Source organism: Anopheles nili, chromosome 2 (genome assembly GCF_943737925.1).
Source record: "Anopheles nili chromosome 2, idAnoNiliSN_F5_01, whole genome shotgun sequence".
Classification (NCBI taxonomy): Eukaryota; Metazoa; Arthropoda; class Insecta; order Diptera; family Culicidae; genus Anopheles; species Anopheles nili.
In genome coordinates, this window is record NC_071291.1 from 6,379,868 (window position 1) to 6,397,846 (window position 17,979).

Genomic DNA, 17,979 nt, shown 5'->3' on the forward strand with positions numbered 1-17,979 from the left:
GTGTGGGCAAGGAAACGGATGGATAATGCAAGAAACATAACCAAACGTCGATGCAAGCGAGAATAGATAACAACACAAGGAGCGGCGGAAGGAGTGTGAATAAAAGAGATAAAATGAACGTAGAATACAAACGAAGGCACTAAAAAAAGGAAATTGTTGAAGCACGCGAAACGGTCAAGAAACCAACCGAAAAGCGAGAGACCATTAAAACGGAAAGTTTTATATAGGCTTTAGAACGAACGAATGTGGAGCGGCAGAAGAACGATCCTCGCCAGAGCATCTTACGTAATACATGAACACACAAATAAAGAATTTGCTAATGGAGATAGAAGTGAAAACGCCCCAAATGAAGAAGAAACAGATCTTCTTTTGGTTGCTTCCCCTGGTTTGTTATATAATATTTATCTTATCCGCACACCATCCTGGAAGTGCTGTCTTCATATTTTATTACATACGGTCGTGTAGAGTTTTGCTTATAACCTTAAATGTGCGTTGAATTTGTTGCTATCTAAACCGATATAGATGCAAAACGAGCAAATCGAAATTTGGTGGGCTGATGGTTTTTGTCAGTAACTAAAATAGAATTTCGCAACCAACCAGCGCTCAAAAACGTTGCCTATTACTAGTAAGAAACGTCACCAATAGTTTTGGCCATTTTTAAACCAAAAGCGACTGGTTTAATAAAACTGCTCCCGCTTCAGGGACCGCATACGACAAAAAAGTGAACCTCGCATCAAAACCGGTTTTCGGGCACTTCTACATTTCCTTTTCTTCTGCTGCTACTAATCGACCGTATTCCGCTCTTCTCATCGTGCCGGCCTGTTATGCAACGGATATATTAAAGAACCAGTTCCACCTCGGCCCACGGCATCAATTTGGCAACATTTTGGGGCTCGACACACGCGAACTGTACAATCAAGTGAACCATCTCGTCAGAACATTTGGAGGTTAAAATCAAAAATAAAAAATAAAAATAAACGTTAAAGTTGATGTGGTTCCATGCGTGCAGTTCTTCACCAAAACGCGTGACCATTGTTCATCTTGTTTTTTTTTCCTATTTCATAAATGGAAACAATAACTCGAAAAAGAACAACTCATTCGCTATCCGCCAATTACGGAATTGAAACTGAATGTCATGTATGTTGAAAAATCACGCAGCACTACGGTTAAATGGCTTTGACTATGTGTACCGTAAAGCAGTAAAACAGACATCTTTGATTGAATCATGCAACCAAATAAACCCCATTTGATGGGACAAAAAAAAGATATTGGAAAAACCATTACAAAACAAATGCAACTAAAATGGACCATTCATTGTTCAACAGGAGCCTGTTGCACTAGCTGCTAGGAGACAACATCTTGTTCTCAACTAGAAGTTGCATAAAGGGTCCGCAGCAAATGATGGCTAACCAAAATTGATCGTTAATAAGCTCGTTCAATGGTTCAACCAAACTTCAGTTGGAAGGTGCATATGCATTTATATTGCACATTTCAATCTGTGTAAGTGAAAATGAGGCTTAGTCTTTGCTATTCACATCGATAATTAGATCATAGACGTAAGATGATTATGCAAGGGTGTGGAAATGTTGCGCTTTTTGCATGTTTGTAAGCTATCGCTCGAGTACACCACTATCGTGTACAATAGTATTTAGTTGATCAAAAGCCCAACTACTACTTACCACTACTAGTAAGGACCAAAAACAAAATGGAACCCATCCTCGCCATCGTCGCCGTTGCCATCATTACCTTAATCAGAGAGGCATCATTTCTTCATCGTTCCAACGATTGAAACGATGCGCGATCGGTAGCGAATGTTCTCTATCTATCTCTTACTTTTCTATTCTGCTCACTCACTCCATCTCTCTATCTCTTGCTCTCTTTTGTCTGTAGCTTCTCTCTATCCTCTTCATTTCTCCAGTTTTAAGTATTCATTGTATAGCTTTCTCTCATTATTCCACAAGGTGTCTCTTTCGAACGGTTTTTTACAGGAATGCAATGCATACAATGCAGAAAATTACATCATTGCATTATTGTAACTTTTTTTTCATTTTCAAATCATTTGATGTTTGTTGAAATTTCGACAAATGCTTGTGCAATATTCTGGAATCCAATTAATGAGTTAGGTGTAAAAGAAAACTATTTAATTACAGCACAACACAGTGAAACGTTATCGCTCGTAATGGACTCTTGTTAATTGTTTTAAAACGTGATCATACACCTACACACCACTGCTCGACACGGCATCGTTTCTCACTCTAACCACACGCATACCAATCACATTCATCACGACACGACGATGGCGAGGAATATGCGCATTCTGTTGTAACTACTGATAAATAATGTGGGCGGCATATTTTCGTACGTCATCTTCGACGTACCACGCCATGGCTTGGAAGCAATGGTCGGTGGTTTCAGAAGGTGGAATGGAAGAAAGTAAACATTTATTCTCCACTGCGATAAGATTGGTAAAAACGTGTCCCGAAACACACGCGAGACACAAAATAAATGACGAGAGACCCTGGCCGTTTCAAAATGGGGAGTTCCATTTGATTTTTTGTTTTCCCTCATGCACTGACAAATATTTGCTTATTTTGCGATAACTGAAACTCTACGCTGCTAAACAATGCAAACCCGGGCTTAGGGGTGCAGCAAGTTTGTAAATAATTGATTTTCATTTCCATCCGGCCCTTCCAGATGGCGCTGGGTAGGGGATTCCGGTTCGAAAACGCCATCTTGGATTCATTCACGCCTGCACGGTTCTTGCATCGCGATACTGTGTTGCCCTTGGAATCGACAGAATTTTGGAGAGTATATTCGAAGCTGTTACTCTCGTGCACGAACCGTTGCGCTTCCGATGCAGTTCGTTTGCAGCAACCTGGTGCAATAGAGAGCGAAAAGGGATGCAACCCCAGTAAGAGCGAGAGGTGCATGAACACATCATCCGTGCACACGAGGACATAATGTGTGTGGAAAGTTACGAGGGAAAGAGAGAAACCGAGAGATAGAAAGAGATAACATAAGGAATAATATAATAACTGCACTCCGGAGAGACAATATCCTTGTGCAACCCTTTGTTCAGCAGCGACCTTCGCTACCGATTTTTCTCATTCATATATCGCCCTATGATGTCACATTTGCAAAAAAATAATATCGTGCATTTGCCTCACAAAGGCGATAATATCCTTATAATGGAGCCGCCTGGTCAGCTGTTCGGTATATTATGTTAGCACATGTTTTTTACACCAATTTTTGGGAATTAATGTTTTGGAGGTGTTATAGTGTAACTATAATGGAGTTATTTGAAATTATTTGAAGTATAAACCCTATACCTAAAACACACCAACCTCATGCATATTAATGTCATAGAAACAATTTCAACAACACAACGGGGAAGTAAAATTTGATCACAATTCTGAACACACTTGCTCACTCAGATGGACTCCACATCTTAAAACTGAAATGATCCGGATTTTAGGACGTTTCTGAATCGCGCTTTTCGATTAAATTTTCCACCATTAGCAAAACAAATAGCAACCATGAAGCACCTATCGGACGTAGTCGCTGCACCCCAACCAGCTGGAACTCGACAAGACTACACATCAGAGACTAAAGACCGCAAGACCCTCACCGAGGCACGTATGAATGAACCGAAGGGAAAAAACACAATGAACTTGAACTTGGAAAATCGGTTCTAGCTCGGTGCCGTCCCGTGTGCGCATCGTATGTCCCCAATCGTCGTGCTGCCAACGTACACGCACACACGTTCGCCGTTTGGAGATCTGGTTGAGTGGTACCCTTTTGCTAGGGCAACACACCGCTATCGCCCGGATGCTCCACCAGGAGGAAAATGGAAGGCGCCGTTGAAAAAAAAAGACAAAGCAATACATAGGTGGAAAGAAATTCATGGAGAGCAAGAAATTCAAGAGGCAAGCAGAATCATTCGAAACTTAACAACATTTCAGAAGCTACTATTCTACGGTTTCCTTGCACCATGTTATTGCCCCAATCGAGGACTCGAATTCCTGTGAAAACACGTGAAAAACGAAATTCAGAGACTAATGATTTAAACATCCCGCAAAGGGCACACGTACACACACGCACACCAGCAGGACAGTAGGCCATGCATTGAGCTCTATAATGGGTGAGAAAGATGTCGATATCGCAGGGAGAAGTAGTGTTAGAAGCGACTCGCGAAATCCTATGAAAAGCGCATGTACGAGCAGTCCAGCAAAACGTGCTCCCCATCTTCCAGCTCGCTCCCACAAACATTTACCTCGCTTACTTACCTCTCTTTCGCACGCTCTGTCACATCCCGTCTCTCTTTCGTTCGGCTTCGATGGCATCGGCATGAAGCGAGACAGCACCATACGCGCAACTCTTTCGCCTGGTGCAGCCCAGATGTACAGTGCAGGGAAGGCAGGAACTCGGGAATGGTCCTTGGCTTTCGGTGCATTTATGCATCCACTCCCACCAGCTGGGATGATGGGCGCGAGTAGTGGTGTGGAGGTCACACCACATCAGGTGATGATGAAATCGATCTAAAGCGAGTGTTCCCGATGGAGCACACACAGGAGGTGGCATGTTCATGGGGGGCTTTCGATTTCAATTACCCATCGAAATTGTTCCTCCGAGGCACACGGAATACACACACATACGCAGCCATTCCCAGGCATGTACTGGGACGTACTTATCGGTTCGCGGTCTAATGGTCGCACCATCGCACACATTAAGCACTCAGTTTGGCCACACACTGCTTTGGTTTGCATGTTCCATGTCTACCAGCCACGCACGGGTTGGGGAATTGATTTTTCGGCGGCCATTTTTCCTCACACCATGCGCGCTCGTCCTGTCAAAACAAACACTCCAACCGGTGACGCACATGACACGCACCAAAACAAAGCGTCTCGCGTTGCAACTGTGCACTGCTGTCAAAATGTTTTGTTGCCGCCTGGAACGCAGTTCACACACACACACACACACACACACACACACGGATTTTCGTCACTTCCGACGCAACGCGGACACAGGTGGAGGACCCGCAAGTGCGCTGCTTCCGTTAGTGCCAAAAACGCACCCACTTCGGTTGGCTGGCGGCGGTCGAGTGCGGCAGCAAAAACAAACAACATCCCTTCTTTACACTCTGGCAGCGCGCGGCCGCACACGACGGATAATGATCACGCACACACGCTCTCGCTACTAACACACCGGCCTGAAGGCAGCGACGACGACGACGACGACGCGATGGCAGCGAATCTCCCCTCGCTCATATCGGCCCCACTGTTCCCCTTTCAAGCACCCCCTCCCCAACCCATAGCTGCTTCAGCTGCCCTTCATTCCCACCGGCTCTTTGCAGGCGTCCCATACATCCCTACTCCTTCCATCCATAGACACGCTCCCGAGGGAATTTGCACACTTTTCGTACAACGCAATTTCTTGACATTCCCGAAACGTCATCGGGCGCGCGTCTGCCCCCGCACCACACTACTACCGCCGGTGCCTGGCACACGCCCGCCATGCCCCAACGAGGTGTTTTATGAGTGTAGTTTTTTTTTGTCACCATGGGCTTGATCCTACTACCGTTGCACGCCGTTAAAGACGCACCGATTTGTGACTAACCTGGAGATACCGCGCGAAGAAACGCCGCATTTTAGACGCCAACTTTGAAACACGATTACACGCATTCCACTACCGCTAGGTCGCTGCAGGTACCAACTGTCCGATGCGTTGACATCGCATGACGCACTTTAGCCTAAAATCCCTGATAAATCGTCCAACGTTGCGCTTGTTTTTGCTGTTGCTGTTGCCGTGCACATTGCGCTGTGAGGGAAACTGCGAAAACTGCTCCTCGGTGGTTTCAGGAGCTCTCGGGGCGTTCGTCCGCACTGTTCGGCTGTCACGGTGGTAATGAAAATGGCTGCAAAACGCACCGCCATCGTCGTGCCGGTCCCAAAAATTGATTTCTACAATCTGCGTTCTAATGCGCCGGAAGGGAGAACACGCACCACCACACACGAGCGCACGAGAACACGGTGACCGCCGCGCTCGCACTCCCACACACGTCTTCCGGCACTCATCCCCTCATGCTTCGGTGTTGGCCGATTTTCGATACCACGGTCGTGCTCGATTCCCGTGCTACGTTGGAGCCAACGGGGAGCCTTCCTACTGTCAGGCTATGTGCGAGCGAGATGCAATTGGAGTGCTTGAGCAAGTGAGCGAGTGAAAGAGAGAATGGTTTTGATGAGCGGAGGGTTATCCGCGATGCATTTGCGATGGTCGTGTGCGTGTCGTGTTCGCTACCAGCTGCACGGGATGAACAGGAATGCAGCTGCAGAGGAATGAAATGCTCTCGGCTCAGCGTTACTGGAACAGGGTTCAAGCAAAAATGCAAGTATCCATCGAATCGATGCAGGACACTGCATACCGCAAATTACAGCCCTGCATGATTATTGTACCAAAACGCTAGAAAAACGTCAATCGATAATGTACCATCGAACATCAGCGCTCGCACAGGAGCAAATCAAAGCATCAATTAGCTGTCTGTACCATCACCGCAAGCCTTCATCTAGCGGGCGCACCTGCTTTTATCGGGCTGCTAATATTTATTCTCCCTTAACGACGCCATTGCCACGGGACCTGGGCATGATGTCATCCTGCATGCATTTGGGCGGGCGGACTTTTTCCCTCCCACGTTTGCTGTCTTCTCTGAAGTGAAGTTGGGCCTGATTTGACAGAAGGGTGCTATTCGCCATCCCTGACCTATGCTAACTTTGGGATGTCTCGGAAAGGCAAGAAAAAATCTCCACGTTCCCTTGCATCAAGCTCATCATGCTGCTTGCAGCGCTAAAACTGCACTCCTCAGCGCTCTTTTCGCCTCGATGGGGATGATGGAATCGTCCACCACCACGCAAAGTAGCTGGCTGTTTAATTAGATGCACCCATCTCGGTACGGCGTAATTTGCTGAACCCGTGTGTGACATCAATTGGCCAATGTCGATCGGCGCATCTCGACGCACGGGCGGTAGAATTATGCCCATACATGGCATGCCGACAGCGACACCGGACATTCGCTAGAACATCAGCACCAGCAACGCGTTTCAACGCGTTCATCCGTTCGTTGGTGTACCAGCAATTCCAAGATGTCCTCCGGAACAGCCTCACACGTTGGCAGGTCTTTTTCAGCTTGCCGTGTTGGAGCTACCTCGATGGAGCAATCCGTCGTGTTTCTTGCCTTGTTCTGCCACGCCATATCGCTGCCCAGTGTGGGTGTGTGTGTGTTTGTTCGTTTGGCACGCGCTGCTCCACTCGGTGTGCGTCCCATCGTGGCCACCACACGTTGGGGTGCTGGTTGTGCTGCTTTGGTACGTTTCGCTCGTTTCGCGTGCTCCTGCAATGCGATGTTCCTGAGCAGGCGCGCCTGCGTACCGCGCGCGACCTTGACAGTGAACTTGAATTTTCCTCTGTCATATTTATTAGCGACCCACTTCCACACTTCGGTGCTCGCGCACGCTCCCTCACTGTCCACATTGCATGCGTGCTCTCTCTTTCTCTCTCTCTCTCTCTCTCTCTCTCACTCGTTCGCACACATCCCTTTTCGCATCCTCCCTCCCCTTCCGGAAAACCGGAACAGGGTGGAGGGCGACCTCTGAATTCTGGTTTCGCTCGTTCGAACTCCGGTCGGTTCGAGTCCCCTAGGGTGATGCTGGGATGCCCCCCACAATATGCCAGCAACCAACCACGTCAACCATCAACCGATGGGAACGTATCCGATCACCATGTCCGTTCAGCTGGCGCACTTCGTTTCGGTTGATTTGAGCCGTGGTGCGTCGTGGGAGTCTTGCGGATGGGGCAGATAAGATTAGCGTGCCGAGCACAAGGGATGAGGAGAGAAAAAAAAATGATGACGGGAATGGCGAGCGATAAACGATCGGTTGACGCAACTGCAACTGCTCTAATTGCGCGAACGAGCTCGAGAGAAGGCAAAGGAAAAAAGGATGGCCAGAAGTTCACATTAAGCGCGTTTGATGAGCTGATGCGCCCAAGCGGATGATGCCGACGAAGGTGCATGCTGGTTCAAGAGCGCATGCAATTTTTATGTATGCAACTGCACTTAAACGCCATCACATTGCACCCATTTGCGAGTGATCGACACTGCGCTTGTCTGACGAAGCATTCAAAGTCATCAACTCCCGCTAGGTGGTGTAGAAACGTTTGTTTTTTCTTTATTGGTAATGCTCACTGACAGGATGGTTTGCTCACAAGGGAGACGGCTCTTAAAGTAGTCTAATTGGCGCAAAAAGCGTAAATGCAGTCTACAGAAACCGAGGATGTCGGCTAGTAAACTTTACTAAATTATTGCCCGTTTGCGTTATCGTACGCTAAATTCCCCATTTTATTGAGCACGTTACATTATTCTGCTCCAGCATAAATGATGATGCTAATGATTTGACCACTGTGTTCGTGGTATGCATTGTATCAAGTGTCAATGAGTAAGGTAATAAGGTATTACTTGCTAATAGTAATTTTGTTCATCCGTAACCCGGCCGTAAATATGCGTTCAGTCGATGTGCATTTTTAGATAATAAATGCATCTCGTTGGAGAACATCTTAAAACTCATGTTTTGGTTACTTTCGAATGCTACTTTTTTTTAGTACGCCTTAGGAATGGTGTACGACATTGCTTCGATCGTTTATAGCAACTGCAAACCGTGCGAGTGATGGCACCGGGATGGGTTGAGGCTGACCGGATGTGACACAACTCGAACCTTTGCCACAAAGCAAGCTGCCAATCCGTTGCTGCCAGCGACTGCTCGCCCGAGCTCGCCCATCTGGATCACTTATTTTTAGCAAACGCGCTTCCCTTGCCAGCCGCGGAAGGATCCAAACCGTGACCCAGCAACAGAAGCCAACGGCAGCGGGCCTTTGGGTGTGTGCGAGGATGCATTTCAATCGTTCATTCACACCCACACACTGTGGCACACACCTGCACGCACGAGCCTGGTGCAGCTTTGGAGCAGTGGAGCAACAACGACAACAAAAAAGTCATCACAATCCCACCACACAACGGGAAGAAAAAAGGGCGAATGAAAAATAAGTGCCTCCCGAGATGCAACCGCGCCATGATGCACCGGGTTGCATGTGTCCCGGGAGCACCAAAAGGGTGGAGCAAACAAGGGACGAAGTTGCGCAGGAAAAATCACAATAAAATGCACGGTCAATTATAACCTTGAACGTTGGGGCGCTGGCAGCGACCGGCCGGAGATGACGCTGGCGTTGCATTCGCTTGCACTGCGCTGGCGCACGGGAACATGCAACGGGTTTCGTTCGCGGGTGGGCGCATGTGCGCGTGCGGATGTGGGCACGTGCGCGCCCGAACAGGTGACACTGGCTGCAACACCGAAGGACGCGGCCCTTCGCGGGCCCTTCAGGGTGTGGTGCTGGCGGCGGCGGCGGCTTGGGATGGACTTTGGCAAATGTAATGTAATTATTTCTCCCTTTCTCACTCTCTCTCTCTCGAGCGCGCGTGTGCGTTCTTTTTTTTCTCGCTGTTTGACCGCTCGACCCATCCACGGCTTAATTCAAATTCAAATGCACACACACACACGCACAAACGGTGATGCCACTTCCCTTCTAGCGCTTATGTGAGTGTGTGTCTTTGGTGTGATTAAGTGTCACAAGTTTGCAATCGGGATGCTGCAGGCTTACCTCCACCGATGATGAAATGCATCGATTGTGCTGATGGGGGAATGAAGGGAGAGTGGGTGGTTGGGATGGAGGGAGTGATGAAGGGCCATTAGCAAGTCCGTGCGCCGCGAGGAGTGCGATTTACCTCAACTCGAAGTAATACAGTGCGGTGCGACTTTTGTCGACACAACCTGCCACAGGCAAAATCGATTCCTTAACTGCAGTCCTAAGAGGGGGCGGTGAATAGCGTGGGTAGGTGAAGTATTGCACTACACATGAACAATTGTGATTTTAGAGTGTATAGTAATTTATGATGTTCAAGAGCACCAGCAAAGCTACCCCTATCAAGCTCCGTGACTCGTCAACTGGATGCATTCTCACGCGTTTGTACTTCCACGAAATGATTCGCTTTTCCCATTTGCAATGATTTGCGCCCCTGTTTGCGCGAGCTAATCATCCACGATCGCAGCGTACTGTACGTTCAGCTGCAAATTGGCAGTTGCGTGTGTGATTTAATAAATGCTTCCCCCCTTCGGTTGGTGGACAGATCTGAGTCAACCAGCGCGTTGTTCCCGGTTGATTTGCGGTCGCGGCTGTTGGTGTTTTTTTTTTCAACCCTTTGTTTCAATACCGCGGATGCATCGAACGGTTCTCTATTACTGGCGGCGACGCGAGCAAGCGGCATTACGTAAGGTCATTGCGGTTGCGGCTCCAACAAGCAACGAGTGTCAGAATCGATTTTACTTGTTTGGAGTGTCTCATGGCCTGCTTGAAACTGTGACTTAAGTGAGCTGAATCACACATACGCACAGTCTATTATCTTTCATCGAACGATAAAGGGTTTTGGGGGATGTTTTTACTTATTACTTAAAAGGAATCTGCTTTTAAACTCCACGTAGAGGATGATTTGTCTATGTCTAGGAAATTTTGATGTCAATTGATGAATCGATATTGGTGTGAAATTTCTACTTACCAGGCTCAAGCGTTGTTTCGTACACTTGCTAAACACACAGCTAGTTTCCAGGTTTCCTTTATGCGTTTTTCACTAGGCTGCTGTCTTTTTTTCTACTGGTACAATCTGCTTCAACACTGCTTTGCTCGTCAGCTTTGACGGGGTTGTGATAATATTTTTACCCCTACGTATGATAATCGGCGAAACCCGAGGAAAATATGAGAAAAACGGCCGGTTACTGCACACCACCGTGTCCTTGGTGTTACAAAAGGCTTACATCGTGTGCACTGCTTCATCACACCGTGCAGAACGAGCAGGCACTCAAACAGCGGCAGTGACTCCGAAAGTGCATTTCTACACCGTACATGCGATCTTCTTTCTCGCTTGCTCGGAGTTTTCCATCAGGCTTGATTCGCTCTTTTGAGCATCAGATAAAATCCTGACGCAAAGCAAGCCTTGCAAAATTGCGCTCAAGAATAAAAGTAGGAAACGCACCGCCGGTTGCAATGGCGGGCAGCTTTCAGGACCCTTGCAGGATTGCGCGTTTTTTTTCCTACGTGAAGACGAAAACGCTAGTATCCTTGCTGAATAAAACATGACGGCCTGGGTCCTGGCGTGGGGCGGGTCATGGGTGGACGTGGGCAAACGCGTTGTCATGTTTGGCATCGATTTTTCCACCTCGCTGGCCATCGCTCGTTTGACAGGATCGTGTTGGCGCGTTCGCGCGCTTGCTGCTGTGTGCGTGCGCACGGGCTGCTAGGATCCATCGGGCAGGATTTTGAAGGTCGCCACTCGTTGCAGGGTGAACCGAACTTGCCTGGAAAAATCGATTGAACTTGAGCTTGAAAATTTTCCACACCAACACAAGGAAAGACAGGGAACACTCGCTCGTAGGTGTTTGTGTGTAAGGGCTGTCGAGTTCCCTTTGTTTAGGGCTGGTATGAAATGAAAATGCCTTTCTGAATGTTCGTGCCAACCAGCCATCCGTGTGGTGGAGCTGTCGAATGATTGTTATTTCGATATTTTCCATCGCGCAATGTTGTTGTTTTCGCCAAAAATAACAACAAACAGGGCGAACAAAACCACGCCAGATGCAAGGGTGAATTTCGGTCCTGCATAGTGGTTTTCCTTCACGGGGTAGAGAAGTGTCGGGAAATCAACTGCATTTGGCAATGGCTGGCCCATGCGCTCCCGGATGTCATCTCGCAGCTTTGGAGCCATCGAACGGCCCACACCATACGACCTTCGGTGCTGGGAATGATGCAAAAATAGCCATCCAAATCTAGCCCTTAATCGAGGCTCTCTTACACCTTCGATTAGGGCGTTGAAGGGAATTGGGGCTTGTAGCGTTAACTGTAATGTTGCATTGCCGCTGCGATGGTGGTCGTGCGAGATAATATGATTAGATTACGAGTCAGAGAAACTCAAACGCAAGGGCCGAGCGAGATGGAACGCTTGTGGCGCGCCAGAAAACGGAAGCGGATGTGGCAGCGAGCCAACGGGGAACGAAAAGAAAGCACCGGCTCCAAGCGCCGAATCGAAGGCGAAAGATGTGCCTCTCCGGTGCAAGCGAATTGCGTCGTAGGCAAATTTTCTCCTTCTTGCAAAGCATCATAGAGCACAGCTTCTCGTAACGCGCTGAAGCTCGCACACGTTGCTACATCAGCAAGATATAATGTCTACCAAGCGATAGAGCAATACCCATTCCTTTACCTCAGTTTGTAAAAATGGAGTGTATTATATGTGTTCAAAGTTATCGTAAAGCTTCGTAGAAATCTGCTCAGCTTGCGAGGATTTCGCAATCCCGCCGGTTACCAAAACATTCTCTCAAATAACCTTCACCAGTAACCTGCATGTGCTTCTAGCCTATGCTCTCAATCGATAGGATGGCCTCGGTCCCAGGCAGGCTGGGTTTTGCGAAGGAATGCGCTGGTGAGCACACGATCGACATACGGTTGCGATTTTATTGGAGGGCAACGGGCAAAGAAAGCTGAACGTGATAAAATGCACTCTTACCAGATGTACACATTCAGCACAAGCTACATGCAGCTGATCGGGGGCGAAGGTTTATTTATTATAGTACAGGGTGGGCATATAACACGAAAGGTCACCGATCACGGTACGGGAATGCACTAAAGGGGTTGGATCCGAAATTAGAATTACAAAATTACCGATCCTCGGCGGCGGACTGGAGAACGTCCGTGGAGTGGACTGTAAAGACTAACCTTGGCGAGATGCACCTAGGGCAGTAAATATTTAAGTTTTCCACGCGGGTGGCAAATGGACCGCGAGCAGTAACGGAAAATACCGAGGCGGGCATTCACTCGGGAGGGATTTAGGAAATTTTGGCAGCACTTTGGCATGACGCTAGTGCCCATTTTCGAGGCGTTTTGTCTGCTCAAGAACAAAAAAGGTCATTGCTTGATTTCCTACACTTTTGAGTGTGCCTTCACCGATATGATGCTGATACAATTTGGGTCGTTTATTGATCCAACATCGGTTTGCTTACCGGCTTGTGAGGGTGGAAAGTAAATTACCCAACCCAATAGCACGCGCGCAAGGTGTGCCCGGTCAAAGCGACAGCTGACAAACACACACTCGTGCACAACAAAGCTCATTGGCTTCGATGTAGCATGTAAATGTTAAAAAATGTGCACGGCACATGATCGACATGGCGAGGGGATTGAGGGGGCCAAATCGATTACGAAAGTAGAAAGTAAGCTGTAAGGTGGATTTAGTGGCATTTTTCCACAATTTTTTTCCAAGTTTTACACTTTTCGCTCTCTTCAAATGGGTTAAACACCATTCAACTCTAAGGAAAATTTCATCGTCTTACCAGAAGAAAATTCCAGTCTACTCCGGTTTATTTCAAACGGTTTGTTTATGTTTAGCAATGTGTTCCGTTGATTTTGTTTTCCTCAAATTAGCTTCCCCTACCGGATGAACCTGCAGCAGCAAGTAACTCACCTCCGCCCCAGTGCCGCTGCATTACTTCCTCACTCGGTATGAATCCTGCACCGAGGTGCGCATGCGTATGGGGTGCATTTTCTTTCCTCCGGAAGAAACAACACAGATTGGCGTGAAAGAAAATGCCACTCTGATTTTTTGGTAATTTTCGAATGGCGAAAAATGTCATACATCTCTCAACGCTGCCTTGGCCGAGCTTGGTAGTTATTTTTGTTCTTACCCGAAGTGCAAATTGCACAATAATATCGAACCATTAGGCCGATGGTATTATCATTTCCCCGAAACATTGCGACGACCAGCGTATTGATTGGGGAATTTAAACGACAACGCTGCGGAATACCGAATCCTTTGCTATGTGCCACAATAGCCTCCGATCGAGGGTGCCGGTTTGACCCTGGCCGTGAAACTCATCAACCCCTTGCTTTGTTCCTTCAAACCACCTTCTCGTACCCAAAGCGGCAGGGGTGTCAGGGAAAAACAAAGAAAAACGAGCAAAACGTGCTACGAAACTCCATCGACACCGTTCGCACACACCGATACCACGTGGATGGAAATCTTCCTCGGTGCGGCCAAGGAGCGATAAAGCGAGACAATGGCATGAGCTGGGACTACTTGTTTTTCCTCGGATTTATATGCTTGCCGTCCTTTTACTGGTGAATTTAGCTGCGATGCGCGAATGCGCCCGTACTGTGGAATTGCACGGTCGGATGTGTTTGTGTATATGCGGGTGTGTGATGTGACCTTGGCCTTTAGAATCCGGACTGTTTTGCGCTACGGTTGGATTGGGTTTGTGTTGGTGCACTTTGGATTTCGTCCAATTTTGGGCAACCTCTTTCGCCCTCGAGGGATTAAATGCTACCAACGTGGCAGGACGCCGCAGCGCCTGTTACCATCCACAACGGATGTTATCGGGAACAGTTTGCGGCAACAACTTGCGGAAAATGTGGAAATTCTTCTACCACTCATAGCTCATGGATGAGATCGGGAAATCTGCCACCTACATGCGGAAAAGACCACGCAGGGTATACCACGGAGCTAGGAAAGATTGAACTGACTGCATTACGTAATAACAGTTGATCCAACGTCGTGGATTCACAACAGAAAATCTGAATAAAGGAGCAATAAGTCTCCTTCTTGCAAAAGCTTTATCATCATGGTTTTTGATCAAGGCTAATCACTAATTTCATAATATAGGAATGGATACCACTCAGGGCTAATAAAACCCCCTTTTGCTGATTTGTATCGGTTAAACAAAAAATAGCGATTTATTGAGTTGATAGTCATAAAGACAACCAATGATTCCATCTACATATCAACCCTACCAAGCTCAGATTTCAAACTACAAGAAAGCTCTAGACGTCAAGCTTAATATGTGAATCTTGCGTAAAAGCTTTCGCACACTATTGCACGCAATGTTGCATGCTGTAGATTTTGTAAACTGATGCATCGATTCAAATAAACGGATGGAATTGATCGGTTGCATTGAGCAACTCATATCAATTGATTAACCAATAATTACTTTAAATATTGTCGGTTAGACTCGAGGATTGCTTATTCTAGTCAACTTTTAACAAGCTAACCACGATGCACGTTTTCGTTCAATGTATTAAATCAATCAACGACTCACAGATTACAATGATAAAACAAACATGCCATTAAGCTGATTGCCATATGCGTTAATTCCATTCATTTAGCTGTGCCCGCCCCGATTTGGCTGACAAATATCTACTTAATCAATACATTTAGGCATAGATTGAGTTGTTAGAGTCACGACCAACAACTCGCGCGTTATAGTTTGCCAAAAGGCGTGTACTTTAGAGCACCTGTCGCTTGACACTGGCACTATTCACCTCCCCCCAATTATGCTGCCGAACGCAAATCGGCTACGGCAGCTCGTGCGCTCTCAATTGGTGCCCTCGTCGTGGAAGTACCGGCCGGCTTAGGCCCTCATAAATGCCCCCGTAATTAGCGAACGTTCCGGGGTGGTCCGTATCGGCCAGAGTTGTCATTAAGCCTCACACTCCTGACGATCCTCGCAGCTTTCAGGCAACCCAGCGAACTGTGCCCGCGATCATCAATCATTCATCGCCGTCCTAAGAACTTAATTCCGCGTGTCGTCTATCTGCTGCGACTCTCAACGCAGGTTCGAAGCTGTCATCCGATTGAGCCGGAAAATGAAGTTGGCAGCAAAAATTACAACACAATGTCAACGCTCGTCAATAATTCAGAAAACAAACGATGCACAAACGATGGCACGGGAGTGCCCGGCCGACTGCAGCTGCACCTAGTTGCAACCATACGCCGGGTTTAATTGGAAAGGTATGCGAGGTGGTAAAGACTGTTATTTCGGTGGAATTACGACCGGTATCTTCTTTCAACTGTACAGTATTTTTTTGTGTGTGCCTTGCATCCACTAAACCGCAAACAACTGAACCATCGTTGTGTGACAGGTTTGTGACAGGTTTTAAAAAGGGTGCGTGTATGTATTTTTTGCTCGTTTCGCCACCTGCTCTGCGGAACAACTTTATGCACATCAATCGATTGAATGTCGGAACAGGCTCGTGAGAACGCGACCCTCGTTGTGTCATTTGTGTAGTGCATGAAATATTCAGCTTAGCGGATGAATTACGGTATAGTTTTTATCGCCATTGTGTGGCCTTTTGCGGAAGCTGATGGATTGTGGACGCGAGATTAGAGCAGGTCGTAAAGGGTTTCTGTAAGCTTCAACATAGATAAGACTATCAAAACAAGCTCTAAAATCATGCTAAATATGCATTTTTGAGCATTTATCTTGATTTTCAATCGGTTTTATCTGCATGTTGAAATATTGGGTAGGTTACTTTCTTCTTGCACAATGAATAAGGCACCAGGAGCCTCCATTATTTAGCGTCGAGTAAAATATGAGATAAAGATTGCTTAAATCAAAGAAATCGATTTATGGGTAATGATTCTATCTAAAAAAGATTACTTTACTCGATTCGAATTCCCCTTTTTTTCGATTTTATTTGTGAAGGATTTTTTGAAAATGAGTAAAGCACCAGGAGCCTCCATTATTTGGAATTTGCTGAGAATGATGATTGAGAAGAGAATTTTCATTAAATTCTTGAGACAAAAAAATCATCAGATAAAAGAGATAGATTTCTGGGTAAACGTGGGTTAAAAAATAATCATTTGATTTGAATTCAAAATGAGTACTTGCAATGGACATGGTTCCTTGTTTTGTTTCCTAAAAAAGCATATTATTTCACGCAAGTAATTGATTTATCTCACACTCGTCTCAAAATCATTGCTGCGATTCACTTACATTTCAGCACCTTAGATTATCACCGTACCAATTCCAATACTATCAATTGCACCGGTGAGAAGGCAATCTAATGGATAGGAAATGCATTATAAAAGCCAATTTGCCCTTCATTTAATTTGTTTCCTTTCTGTTTCCTTTTGCTCCGTGATAGCATTTCTGTGACAAAAATGGAATCAAATCCGAACACTTCCCACGTTACTTACCAGAAGGAAATCGTCCCACACCGTCGGCCTCTCGAAGACATTTTCCTAGCGGGCGCGTGTCCCTTTTTCCCCCATATCCCGGGAGAGTTCCGCTGCGCCAGTTCCTTCCCTCGAAGCCGACGGTAAATATTTGATTTCTCCTTGCGACAACCACACCCTGTGAGTCCATTCTCACCCTTCGCTTCGTTCGGATGGTATCAAATGGGGGGGAAAAAAATAAAAGGCCACCGAACGCCCCGAGGGTGTCCGAAGCGAGTGCAATCAGAGTAAAACAAACAGCCAAATCGGTCGAAACAAATCCCCAAATAGCGAACCGTTTGACGCAACCGGTGTGCCGGTTGGGGGTGCACCGGCAGCAAAAATGTCAATCACAAATCGATATCCGTCTGGCGGATAGCCTGGACAACGATTACCTTGCGCCAACCGGAAATTGAAAGACAAACCGTACCAAATCCCGTCGCTGACCGTGACAGCTGACCGACCATCTTACGGTTGACCATCTAATCATGGCTCGCCCCTGCGTAGGTGGAAACGTACGACATAGTCGAATAGCTGACTTTGATGCAGTTTGATATCGGTACTGGTTTATTAGATATGATCCTTAACACAGTTGCGCTCGGATCAGAAAGATCCGGCCAACGGCGGAAGCAATTCTAGTGAGACAAATTATTAAAACTACAAAACAGGTTCTACATTTATGCTAGTAACGAGTTTTTCCACAGCTCTCCCAGGGGACGGTTCTTAGTCGCTCCGGAATCCCGTTGAAGGTTGCTGGTGGATGTGTTGCAGCAGTGTTCGCGAAGAGGCGAATGGAGGCGGTGCCACGGGATGCAACTGGTGAGACAAACCACTCACGGCTGGAGGTTGCATCG